Below are 12,867 nucleotides of genomic sequence, written 5' to 3' on the forward strand. Positions count from 1 at the left end.
TAGGAAGGGGACATAAGTCAACTCCCGTTCTTGTTGTGAAGCTGGTGGATATCACTTTCTCCCACTCACTTCTGCTTTCTGAGGTAGGAGCAGGAGACAGGAAGATCAGTGTTGGCCAGAATATGCCAGCAGGAGACCCTCTCTCTTGAGACAGGACATCCTCCTCTCAGAGCTCCGGTCAGTGCTAGAAAGCCCTCAGAGGCCAACAATCCCTTTCTTCAGATGGGAATACCAAGGTTCACACAGGGAAAGGGATTGTCTTAAGATCACACATCAAATCAGTGGTTAAATCAAGAACAGAATTCATACCTGGGCTCTTGCATGTTCTGATGCTCATTCTGGCCAATACAGCAAGCATTTCCCATGATGAAGACACATCAGACTGGAAGCTGGGGAGGTGAGCAGGGTGGGCCAAGATACCAAACACTCTGTCTGCTTTGTCTGGATGTATTCAATCAATCAATATTTACTAATCACCTCCTATCTCAAGCATAGTCCCATCCCTAAGGAGCTAAAGCCCTGAGGCCTTTGAAGGCCTTTCTCATTATAAAATTCCAGGAGCTATTAACATCTTCCAGTATATCTTCTTTTGCCTGGTGCTCTTTTAGGAAAGGTTGGATGCTTCTGTTTCAAAACTCTCCATAGCTCCCATGATGATTAATGCCAAAAAGCAAATATTTAGGCCAGGCATTACATGGAGGAAATAATCTCCCCAAATGCCACAGACAAGCTTTCTCAGCAGTCAGTAAACCTCCAACAACAGCCTTCGTCCCAGGAGCTGTGATGTAGAGAGAGGGACCTTGATAATTCTTTTGTGTTTCTCACATCATCCTTCCAATGAGACTTTCTAAAATATTCGCAGACATTTATGGTGTACAAACTGCACGCAAAATCCCATTAAACAACTCAACAGGCTGTTAGGGGCTGAATTGTGTCCCCCCAAGAAGTCATACGTTGGAGTCCAACCTCTGGGACCTCAGAATTTGACTATATTTGGAGACAGGGTCTTTAAAGAAGCAACTAGGGTAAAATCAGGTCATTAGTGTGGGCATGAGCCCAATATGAATGGTGTCCTTATTAAGAGGAAATTAGGACACAGAGATGTACGGAGGGGAGAAAATATGCTGACATAGCAAGGAGTTGGCTATCTACAGCCAGAGGCTTCAGAGGGAACCAACCCTCCCATCACCTCGATCTCTGACTTCCAGCCTTCCAAACCACAGTGAGTAAGTTCCTGTTGCTGAAGACACCCAGGTACATTTTCAGCAGCCCTAGCAGTGTGATGAATGGGCCATCTCATTTAATTCACCTTGTGACTCCAGGAAGAAGGTAGTGCACCCCTCACCTTGGCAGAGGGCTGTTCAGGCTCAGGTGTGGACTCTTAGGGCAGACAGCCAGGCTGTAATGATGTGGCAACCTCTCTAATAGTTTAGGCAGTTTGGCTTTCTGGGTATAATTCTATTTGCTTGTGGAGAACAATTGAAGGAGTTCAAGCAGCTTTCAAAGCTCAATTTGGAACACAAATAGCTGATTTATGTAATTAGCCCATGTGCAATTACATGGAACTCCATCAAGTGGCTTTTTCATGAACCAGATTGGCACCACCTGATTCCTATAAACATAAATAGATCAAGTTGTTAAGTAACAAGTAATTAAAGGGAGCACATGATATTCTCTCTGGGCAATGCAGACTACCCACGTTTAATCTGGTTTCTGTATTGCTCAGCTGAATCAGAAAGAGGTGGAGTGAGGCTTTCAAAATTATGTGCTCAAGCAGCTTGGGAGGAATTCCAGGGGATGTATGAACAGCTCTGTGGTCCTAGCTAAAATGCAGATAAGGCAGAGCATGTTCAGAGCACATTGGTAGCCATCGTTTTACTCTCCTGGAGTTCATTGTTCTTAAATTACACTTTTTGTAGCAAACATTATGACAGAGGTAGACAACTTTTTATATATAAAAAGCACATACAAATTATTAAGAAAAATATTAAGACCCAAATGCTTTAGTTGTCAAGGGACATGGAGAGTCAAGTCTCAAAGAAAATACAAATGACCAGTGAGTATATAATAAAAAGGAAATTTCACTAGGAAGCAAAGAAATATAAAGACACAGGTTTTTGTTACCTATGCTTCCAGTAATAATTTAGAAGTTAATATTGCATTTGCTTTTACCCTTCTTGAAACCCCAGCGAATGACCTTTTAAATGCACAGAAAAGAATAAAGTCACAGTAGCAAAGCACGGAAAGGGATCTCCAAGCTTATGGATGACCTAAGACCAGCAGACTATGTGGAAGGGCACAAGTGGACAGATGGACAGAGCCAAGGAAGTCACAGTGAAGAACACCGTTCCAGAAACCGTCCTAAGCTCCCAAGTTCAAGGTCAGTGGCAGCAGTGGAGGCCAGGAGTGGGGTTCATGCAAGAGCTGTCTGTGGAGCAAGTGGAGCCCCCAGGAACTCCCCCACACTTGTGTTAAGAGAGGCACCTGTGAGAGCTACTTACCCCATGGCAAAAAATCTGAGGGCTCTTCCTTGAAAAGAATTGACCTTCCTTCCTGGGAGCTCCAAGGCTTCCACAGTGGGTGCTAGCACCAGATAAGCCCTACCCCTTCTGGACTCCCACCAGGTGACCCTACTAGGAACCTGTCTGCACCCAAATGATTGAAATGAACCCACATATTCAGAATTTTAATGGACTGTAATGTCAAGGATAAAGAGGAGTTTTAGAAGCTTTCATAGAAAAAAGCAACTCACCTGCAAAAAAAAATGAGAGCCAAAGGGTCATCAGAATGCTACCTAGTAATTCTAGATTCTAAATAAGGTTAAACCTAGAACTCTGACCGCAACCCATCAATCAAGTATGAGGACACACTGAAGTATTTTCAGGCATGCAGGAGCTTCAGAAATGAAGTCATTCCTATACCCTTTCTTGGGAAGTTACTTGAAAATGAGGGAAGCAGTAAATGTGGAATTTTGATTGCCCTTGGGTATGCCCCTAGGAGAGAGGAGTGGGACCCAGTGAGGGCAGTGCTGATTCACGGGGAGTGGGAGGTGAGGGAAGGAGGCTCCATGGGTAGAAATGGTTTGGACAAAATACATTACTCTCCTTCAGTATAGAATAGGAAAAGAATTTCCAGAAGGGAAAAAAGCTCTGCTAAGATGTTATATGCTAGAAAGAACATACAAGGCAAACTGCAGCGTGGCCAGATTTTGCACAATGGATGGAGTGTAAGAAAAGAGAACTAATTTGACCACAGACCTCCACAACTTTATTTTAACTAACTTGCCTTCCAGATTTGTTAACCTCTGCCTCTCCAGTTGGTTTGGAATTTGGGATTGCAGCCTCCTTGGAGTGGGTGGATTTTTGTTTCACTTTCTCTCCTCTCGCTCTCCCTTGCTCTCTCCTTCTGTGAACACCTGCTGTAGGCTGTCTCTACCAGCCTCTGCTGGGATCTTGTAAATCTGGTCTGCAGCCAGTCTCTTCAGGGCCCTGATGACAACGTAACCCCCAGCTGGCAGGTGGGAGCTGAACACTGGCCCACAGCCTCTGGGTGTCTGGCTTAGTCCCCTCCTTGCCCAGAGCACATTCAAAGAGTGGCCAGCATGGTGCACGCCCAATGGGAGCCATGTGACCAACAAAGCTGACACCACTAGATTTTCATTGTGTTCATTTCTTGTCACCAGATACAGGCACTTTACGCTGAGGTTTGCTATGTCTTATACTCCCTCTGTCACTTTATTTTTTTTTCTGTCATGGGAGCAAAGAAGATTTTACAAGTGAATTTCCTTTGCCATATTGATGGTAAGTACTTGCTTATTGCTTTTTAAATTTCATAATCAGTCAGAAATAATGCATGGAGCAGTCAACTGCAATTACAGAAAAGGCTGTGATGCTATCAACTGGGACCCTTTGAAAGTGAAGATGTAGCTGAGATAAAGGGGAGGAGGCAGAGGTACAAAGATAAGGGAAGCTGGGATTCATGTGACCTAGAGGCAAATGAGAAGCTGAAGTTAATAGATCAAGAACAGACCAGATAGCCAGTACAAGACTAAATTATGCCATGACCATAACAAACAAAGAGGAGCAAGGATCTCTGAGCCATGGGATGCATTTAAGTGACTGAGTCCTATTCTTTTACATCAGTGTCATTAATGTCAGCAAAATATCATCTAATTGTGATAAACTGGGGAAAGAAGGGAAAGCTTTTATAGAGGTGTAGGTATAATCACACACAAAGATACAACTAGCAGTCGCCTCTGGAGAGCTGGAGGCCATTCCGTTTCATGAGAAACTTTTTCTGCTGGTCACATTTTCCTCCTGTGCTCATTCTTTACTAAGATTAAACACGCACACACACTCACAGACTCACTCTCACACATACTCACATATATACTCACACACAAGTGTTAATATTCAACACTGGTGATGGTGTTGAGCTGGATTCTCCCTCACGTGTATGTGGAAGTGGAATTTGGGGTATTCTTCATGAAAGCAATATAACAATATGTATAAAGAGCTTTAGCATGATTATAAACTTGGATCAGTAATCCCATTTCTGGGAATCTATTTGAGGAAATATTAAAAATACAGAAAAATGTTTTCATAAGGGGATATTCCTATGAGTATGCATTACAGTAATGAGAAGTTAAAGCCACTTAAATGTCCAGTGCTGGGTGACCAAAATATGGCAGACCCCCTCTGCACACCATGCAAGTGTTAAAATTATGTTTTAGCGTGAGATTCAAGAACACCTATATTTGGCATAAAAATGGATGACACTGCAGTTCTGAGAAATCTCCATCTTTTTCCAGGAATTTTCATGAATATTCCACCCCTTGGTTAAAGAAACCCATAGAGACAGCAGTCCCAGACCCCATGGCATTACTCTCTCTTGAGCATGCCCGCACTCTCGTTTCTGGAGTGTGTACTTTTCACTTTGCAATAAATATCTGTGCTTTCACTATTTTATGCCTCATCCTTGAATTCCTTCTTGCGATGGTGTCAAGAGCCTGGACACCAGCCAGGAAGAGGTCCCCTTGGCATTTGGGGATCTCTTCCAGCTAACTGGTATCCTTCAGTCCAAGCCAAAGGGGAGATCAAGTGGGGAGCCAAAAGTTTCTCCAAAGGAATCATCTCTCCAGAGGTAGCTGAGACGGGAGAGTTGGAGGGTGGGGTTGCAGCAGACTGGGAGTAATTCCAGATCTGAGGAGTCACTTGCTGCACATGGTTTAGTGTTGGCTGACTGAGAATGAGAGGATTCCTGGGAGGTTAAGGCATTGGCCAGTAGTGATCTGAGGAGAACTTGGTAAAATCCTCTTATGGCCTCTTATGGTATCCAATGGGGAAGAACAAGCCGAGGGCTGGGGGTGAGGGAAAGGGAGCAGCACCTGCTGGTTCAGTCACAGTCCCAACCCCCGCAGCGAGGGTCCTGGGCTGGGCCATTGCCTCTCCAGCCTGAGCATATGCCTCCTCTGTGAGACTCCATTTCCCTCGACTGCAGTGAACTTCAAGGTGAGGAACAGCATGGGCTTTACAGTCTGAAAAGCAGCTCTCTCCATCACAACAGGACAAATACCCCACCTGCACACCCAAGTCTTCTTTTTGCAAGATTGCCCTGGAAGTGCCTGAGGTCAAAAGTGAACACCACCTGCCCTAGCCCCACAGCCCCTGAGAGCTCCTCTTGGCATTGGGTTTTCCTGGGGAGAGAGGCCTGAGATACTGCATATGGGGCTAAGCAAAGGGAACCATCTTTCTCTTGGAATGGAGGGAGGGCAACCGCAGGAGGAGCAAAGCGGGAGGAGCCTGGAGCCCACAAGCCGGGCAGAAGGTGAGGCCAGCAGCAGGACCTGACCACCAGGATGACACAATGTTGAAGAAGGCTCCTGTCCCCAGGGCCTGCCCAACCCCTCTATGAAAGCTTGTTTATGTCTCCAGGGGTCAAAAATTGTTTGAGGAAATCCATTCGCTTTGGAAATTCAAAGACAGTGAGCTTTATGTCTAGGTCAATATGGTAAGTGCAATGACAGCCTGGACCTACAGTCCAGGAGTGGTAGGAGCCCGGAGAAAGCCCTTCCCAAGGCCCCTCCCTGGTGGCCACTATGGGCTCCACTGTCTCTGATGTCCACCCTCTCCTGGCCAGGGAGTCTGTGGGCCAAGGTACTTGGCTTGAACACTGAACCCAGAATTCCTACTCACCACCAGAGCCAGCCCCACCGCCTGCAGGACTGACACCGGGCTCATCCTCTAGGAGGCTGGCCATGTGTGGCCATGTCCAGCCAAGGTCCAAAGGACGCATGAGCTGTGTGACCACATCGCTGCAGGCCAGGCCTTTCAGGGGCCTCCTGGCCCAAGGGTCAGGGAGAGGAGCAGGCTCTCCCCTGTGCTGCTGTGCTACTGTTCTAAATATAAACCTGGACTTTAGATCACAGGAAAAGTTTCTTTGTGAAGGTGAGAAGAGGGTATGCTTTATTGGAATGTTTGCTGGCTTGACTTATAGCTGGATTTGTATCTCAGACACTTGCATGCAGCCTGTGTTTTCACCATGCCCCTTGCACCGCATGCTCAGGCCAGGCCTGACCTGGGACAAGGCTGGGGCTTCCACAGTCCATAGAATTCTGAACTTTGTCACATGAAGAGCAAATCCAGACTTGGTGAGGACGAACTGAAGGGTTAGGCAAATCAGTTTTTCCTGTATAGAGAAGACCACATAAGACTAGAAGGAGCTGGTTTGGGAAAATGGGCTGGAGGTGGCAAATTTGGACATAAATCAGTGAAGGTATCACCTAAGGTCACATGTGCCCAGGAGGCCCCTGAGCGGCTCAAGCTGAGGGGTTCCAAGGTGCAAGGGCCTGAAAGACAGAAGCTGAACTAACATTGGGTTAAAACTCATTTTGTTCTGACTGATCAGGGAGCATGAGCAGCTCAGCAAAGCATGTATGCAGCGAAGATGGAAACGTGGAGGGTCTGGCTCTGGCCTGGTCCTAGGCGAACAGAGGTACATCCAGTCTCATCTAAGGCACATAGGGAAGGGGCTTATTTTTAGTGGCCACAAAAGTGGGATGAGGGAGTGGGGGGATGGGGGAGGAGGGTGGGAGAGGCTGGTGGGGGGATTCTTTATCTGTCACTGCTTTCCAGGACCACAGGCTCAGGTATGTCCAGCACTGCCGGGTTGGATACAAGGGTAACGGATGTTCTGTGTGCCATGGGATCCCCTCTGACATTGGTTTACACAGGTACGTAACTTTCTGTCACTCACTTTGAAGGTTGAACTGTCATTTTGAATTTAAGAAGTGCCTGCTCCGATCATTTCTTAAATTTTAATTAAGGAATATCTCCTCAAAGAAGTCCAACCCTGTGGGTGGCTGTGTTGTAAGCTTCTAGCAGCCTGCACAGCACCAGAGTCCAGGGAGAGCTTGGGCCCTACATCATCGTGCTGGTCAAAAGCCTCCCTGTCTGCTGCAGGCTTCTCTCCCTGCAGTGCACGTGTGGGATAAATACGATCCAAGGCTTCATCAAATAGCTTTGTGAGGTTGTTTTCTGCTCTCTCTTGCTCCTTTTAAAATCCCCTGCCTCTAAAAACGTGGGCCTCTATCTCTTAGATAAATAGGTCTGCACATCACAGAACATACTTTCCACTTAAGAATTAAAACATTAGGCACAAAAGTCACCACACCAATGTCCTGTCCACACTGGGTCTTCTCTGGCCGAAGCTGTATGCCCCTGGGGCAGGCACAGGGCTGAGCCTGCTCGCCTTTCACAGCTCCCCAAGGTCAGAGTGGTGCACTCTGTGCTTTGGCCAAGGGGGAAGCTGCCTCCCTGCAGGTGGCTATAGTGACCACAATGCCCAACTCACAGCCCACAGCTTGTGGCCTCGTGGGGGTCACACCACAGGCTCTGACTGCCGTGGTCTCCTCTTCTCCCTGAGCTACAGCTCTATCTGCAGGAGACCCCAGCAGGATAGCTGGTGGTGGGGAAGTTCTCCAGAGGATGAGAGGGCATCAGGGTATCAGGAGGAGTTCCATGCTCTCACCCATGTCTACTCACCAGAACCCCTCCTATATGTCTTTTCATGTGAGCAGAATTGCAGATCACAAGCGTGCAGCAGCAGCTTGGGACCCTTGTTGCTGGGTGTGCAGATGGCACTGTGGATTCTGCTGATTCTCCCTGCAGGGTGAATGTGCACGGGCAACCCTCTGCTCAAGCTCTCCCAGAGAGAAGGTGGTCTGAGTCCAGGAGGATCCTGGTGCTCCCCACCATGGCCATTACACTAGCTGAGCCAGGAGATGTCTGGCTTCCCTCTCTGAAGCCTCAATGGCTGCCATGCCATCTCACATTGGAGAGTGAACCATATACCTTTATTTCCAAAATTTCACTCAGTTATATTTTCTTTTTGATCACAGGACAAATTGATAATTCTCATTCATAATATCTTGGAGAATACTTTGCCTGCATCCCTCCTCATCCCTTCTCCAGCCCCCTACCGCCAGAACTAGGACCCTCACATGCCTCCACATGTGAGCTTCCTCCGGTGCATGGCAAAACCCATGGCCCTCCCTCACAGATGTGGTCCAGTGAGTCCGCAGAGTCTGTCCTTTCTGTGAGCTGGTGCACTCTGCTAGCATCCTCATCCTTCACTGGTCAGCCAGTTAGGAGCTCGGCAGAGAGGCCTCATGATATCCACCAAATCAGGAAATAATCATCATTCAGGTGGCCAGCCAGGAGGCCTTGAGTACGATCTCTTCATCTTCTGGGGATCCCTAGTCAAATACAGGGACTAGTCAATGTCAAAACATCTCACATGTGACTTATGAAAGTCGAGTGCCTGTTAATGCTATAGTTCAAGAGCTAAGATTTGACTTTTACACCGTTGAATTACTCCATTCAGCTTCTTTTAGGGAAATGAAGATGACAGTTAATGAGTCTGAGTTTTCACAATATGAATGTTGAATTCTTATCTTTCTTCTCTGTTTCCTATAAGAAGACAAGACAGAATATTTACTGCCAATCAAATATGGTAGTAAAACCCTGGCTGTGTGCACAATATTGATTATTGATCAGTTGTCTAATTCTATTGTATCCCATGAGATTTACCATTGTTTATGTTTTATCGGTTCAGCGACTGAGGCAATTTTCTTTTCATTTCTGTGATGAGATTATTATTATTCAGAATTACAACACAGAAATCAGAATGTTTATTTTGACTAAGATGCAATTTCTTCTCCTAGAATTCATTTAGAATGTTTCATAATGCATTTTAAATTTTAATTTGAAAAGTAATTTCCATTCCAGCAACTACCCTGCAGAAACACTCAAATTGGCTATTGGCATAAAAAGAAAAACCAGATATATCTTTGTAAGTTAGAAAAATGTGAATGATAAAATTGTCATTCTTTTTTCAGAAAGTAGCACATGTAATTTTTTAAACAAAAATAATTATACTTATCCGATGAATCTTGAAATATTTGAGAAAAAGTATAAAGAAAATAAGTTACCGCTAATCCTACCAGCCAAAGATAACCATTTTTCATTATTGGTATATTTCTTTTCAGTCTTTCTTCTGTGAAATAGACATGTATTATTAGCTATTCAATACTGCTACCAGGAATATGTCATTGTTCAGTAACCTCTCCCTAAAGTTGAAAATTTAGGTTGTTTTAAATAGTCTGTTAAAAGGTGACATGTTAGCCTTCTGGTGGGCATGCAGTGGTATCACATTGTGAGTTTTATTTGCATCTCCCACATCTCTAGTAAAATGAACATACATCATATGTCTATTCGTCATCTTGTTTGATTTTAAAATGTCTTCTCACATCTTTTGCTATTTTTCTATTGTGCTGTCTTCTTATTACTGAGTAGTAGAAGTTTATATATATATGTGTGTGTGTGTATATATATGTATATACATACATATATATATAGAGAGAGAGAGAATATAAGTCCCTTGTCAGCTACATCTATTTCCCTTATTTGTGACATTTATGTTCTGTAAAGTCATTGTGAACATTGAATTAGAAAATATTAAACTATTGCTCTTAAGAAACATACAGAGTTCACTTCCTGAGAGCTTCTGATACAATATTTTCATCAACCAAATGGTATTTGTATTATACAGTTTGATTTGCCAATGTCCTCATAAAACAAGACAATCTTATCAGCTTTTAAAATCTGATTTTCCACATAACCTTTTTCTTAGTATAATACTTAGCAGGTATTTTAAAAACCTCTGCAGCCTCCTAGTCTGCAGAATCTGCCTCACCTGCAAGTTTATTTTTCATACTGTATTGCCTTTGAAATGTATGAATCAGCCAGCACTAGCCGAGAAGGATTAGTATTCCCCCTCCCTGAGTAACATGACCATAAATTTCTTTGGCTTTCAGCCTCACAACAATGCAGTCCACTGTACTTTTTAAAAAATCGGTTGTCATTTCATGAATCTACAAATTTAGCTGCTTTTCCATCTTTTCCCTAGCTTAATCACACACTCTAGATGTTACATTAGCACTTCGAAGAACAGCCTCACATACAGATTGGTAAATTTCCTTTTCCTGTTTCTGGATGCAGTTTATTGTACTGTTGATTCATTGACGTTGAACTCACAGCCACCAGCACTATAACTCATGCCTAAACAAAGCTTATCTAACAAGCTTATTTCCTGCCTAAGGCATATCTCAGCCTTTTTGCTCCTAGGGACACTAGACAGCAGTTCAGCACTACAGTTGGGAAGCATTTTAAACAACAAAATCACCAGCAGAAAGCACAAAAATGAAAAAAAAAAAAAAGAGGCAGCACTAAAGAGATCACGCTAAAGACACTCGTTATTAGTATGAGTATTAGCATGAGAGCTGATATAATAAGGCAGAGTGTCACCTTGTTAGACCTCACCTGGGAACATGCATATCAGATGACTCAAATTTTACACTAATCTGCACATGTCTGCAAATAACAACAGAAGTGCCATGCATATTGATATTGATGTTACAAATGTATTTCAGCACATAGGTGAATTCACAAATAACAGAATTCATAAATAATGAGAAGTGACTATATTTGTATTGTGAATATCTTTGAAATTGCCTTTGCAAAGATTATGACAGTGAAAGAAATCTAACATGGCTGACTCCACCTTGCTTCTTGCCTCACAGTCTGTCTGTCCTCACTCATTCCTGGGTGTAGGCCATGCTAATCATGCAAGGAATGTAGTTTGTAGTTTAACTTTGAAGCAAGGATATTATTAGTCCTCCCTAAAGCTGGTCCCCATCTTGTTTGGGGGCTGAAATCGCATTTATAAGATGAATGAAAGGCCACAAGATTAGGAGCAGAGGGACCTGAATTCTCCTAAAGCGTAGGCATAGTTTCTATAATCTATTACTTCTCTAGAGCCATGTGACCAGATGTCACAAGATTTGTGACTTCCTCAATTGCTCCTATAGATGACATCGCTATTGTAGAACCTAAGGTTGGCCTTTTGAGATGTTTTTCAGATTTTTGCATTCTGGCAACTGACTGATCCCACCTAAACCTGTGACTCATGACAATAAGTCCTGTGGCCCCCACCCAGAGGTAGATTCAGTGCATGAGGACCATTTTCCACACCCCCATGATTTCATCCTAACCTATCAGTAGTACCCAGTCCCTAGACCCCTGCCCACCAAATTATCCATAAAAACCCTTGCCTCTTAGTTCTCAGGGAGACTGATTTGAGTGATGACTACAGTTCTTCTAAGTGGCCAACCTTGAGTTAATTAAACTCTTTTTTACTGCAATACCATGGTTGCAGTGGATTGGTTTTGTCCATGCAGCAGGCAGGAAGAACCCATTGGGTGATTCCATTTTCTCTCACTCTTATGGGTTGTATTTTTTATACTCTTAATAATGTCTTTCACCAAACAAAAGCTTTTAGTTCTAAGACGTTAAATTTATTAACTATTTTTTAATGGCTAGAGGTTTTCATTGCCTACCCCAAGGCTGTGAAATTACTCTTTGCTTTCCTCAAAAAACTTCATTCATTGTTATACCCTGTAGCCCATCTGGAATTGATTTTTGCATATGATGTGGATATCCATGTGGATATCGATCCAGCAATATTTACTGAAAATAACATTGCTTTCTGACTCTTTTTTGTCATAGATCAGGTGACTCTATGTATGTGGGTCTATGTTTAGGTTATTTATTTTTCTTCTATTTATGTTTGTGCCAATATCACCTGCCTTAATTAAAATAGTTTCTAATGATTCCTGTTACCTATTTGTGCACATCCTCCAACTTTGTTCTGCTTCTTATGGAGTGACTTGGCCATTTTTGACTCTTTAAATTTCCATGTAAAGTTTAGAATTAGTCTGTTATTTTCCATAAAAATAACTTCCTAGTGTTTTTATTTGTATCACATTGAATTGATGAATTAATTTGGAGGACACTAACATTTTTAAAATACCATTAACCACTAATTCATGAACATGGAATACCCCTCTGCAATTTGTATCTTCTTTCATTTATTTTAATAGTGCACATAGTGTTTTTGTAAAGTTCCTGCACATCTTTTATTAGATTTATTACCTTTTTGTTCCTAGTAATATTCTTTGCTCTGAAGACTACTTTGCCTGATATTAATGTAGCAACTCCTGGTTTTGTCTTTAAATAATGTCTGTATGATATATCTTTTCTTATTGTTTCACTTTAAACCTATCTATATTGTTGTGTGTAAAGGGTTTTTTTGTTGACAATATATAGTTGGTCATGTTTTTAACTCACTCTGTCAATATGTTTTTTAAGTGATGTGTTTAGACCAAATGATTCTTGATATTTCAAGACTTAAGTTTGCCATTTTATTACTTTGTTTCTGGTTGCTTCCTCTGTTCCTCATTCTTTTTTT

The 12,867-nt window shown here is 43.1% G+C and overlaps 1 long non-coding RNA gene across 1 annotated transcript in view; it reads left to right on the top strand.

Annotated features, from left to right (window-relative positions):
* The first annotated feature begins 3,704 nt into the window (after positions 1-3,704).
* The window catches only part of LOC105722069 (uncharacterized), a 31,546-nt gene continuing 22,383 nt past the window's right edge, over positions 3,705-12,867 (top strand). Inside the window, exons 1-2 of the long non-coding RNA XR_001108485.2 lie at positions 3,705-3,800; positions 7,134-7,231. This is a non-coding gene — a long non-coding RNA (uncharacterized LOC105722069). The remainder of the gene's footprint in view (positions 3,801-7,133; positions 7,232-12,867) is intronic.

Source organism: Aotus nancymaae, unplaced genomic scaffold, assembly GCF_030222135.1.
Source record: "Aotus nancymaae isolate 86718 unplaced genomic scaffold, 86718_ANA_hifiasm-v0.15.2.pri h1tg000065l, whole genome shotgun sequence".
Lineage (NCBI taxonomy): Eukaryota > Metazoa > Chordata > Mammalia > Primates > Aotidae > Aotus > Aotus nancymaae.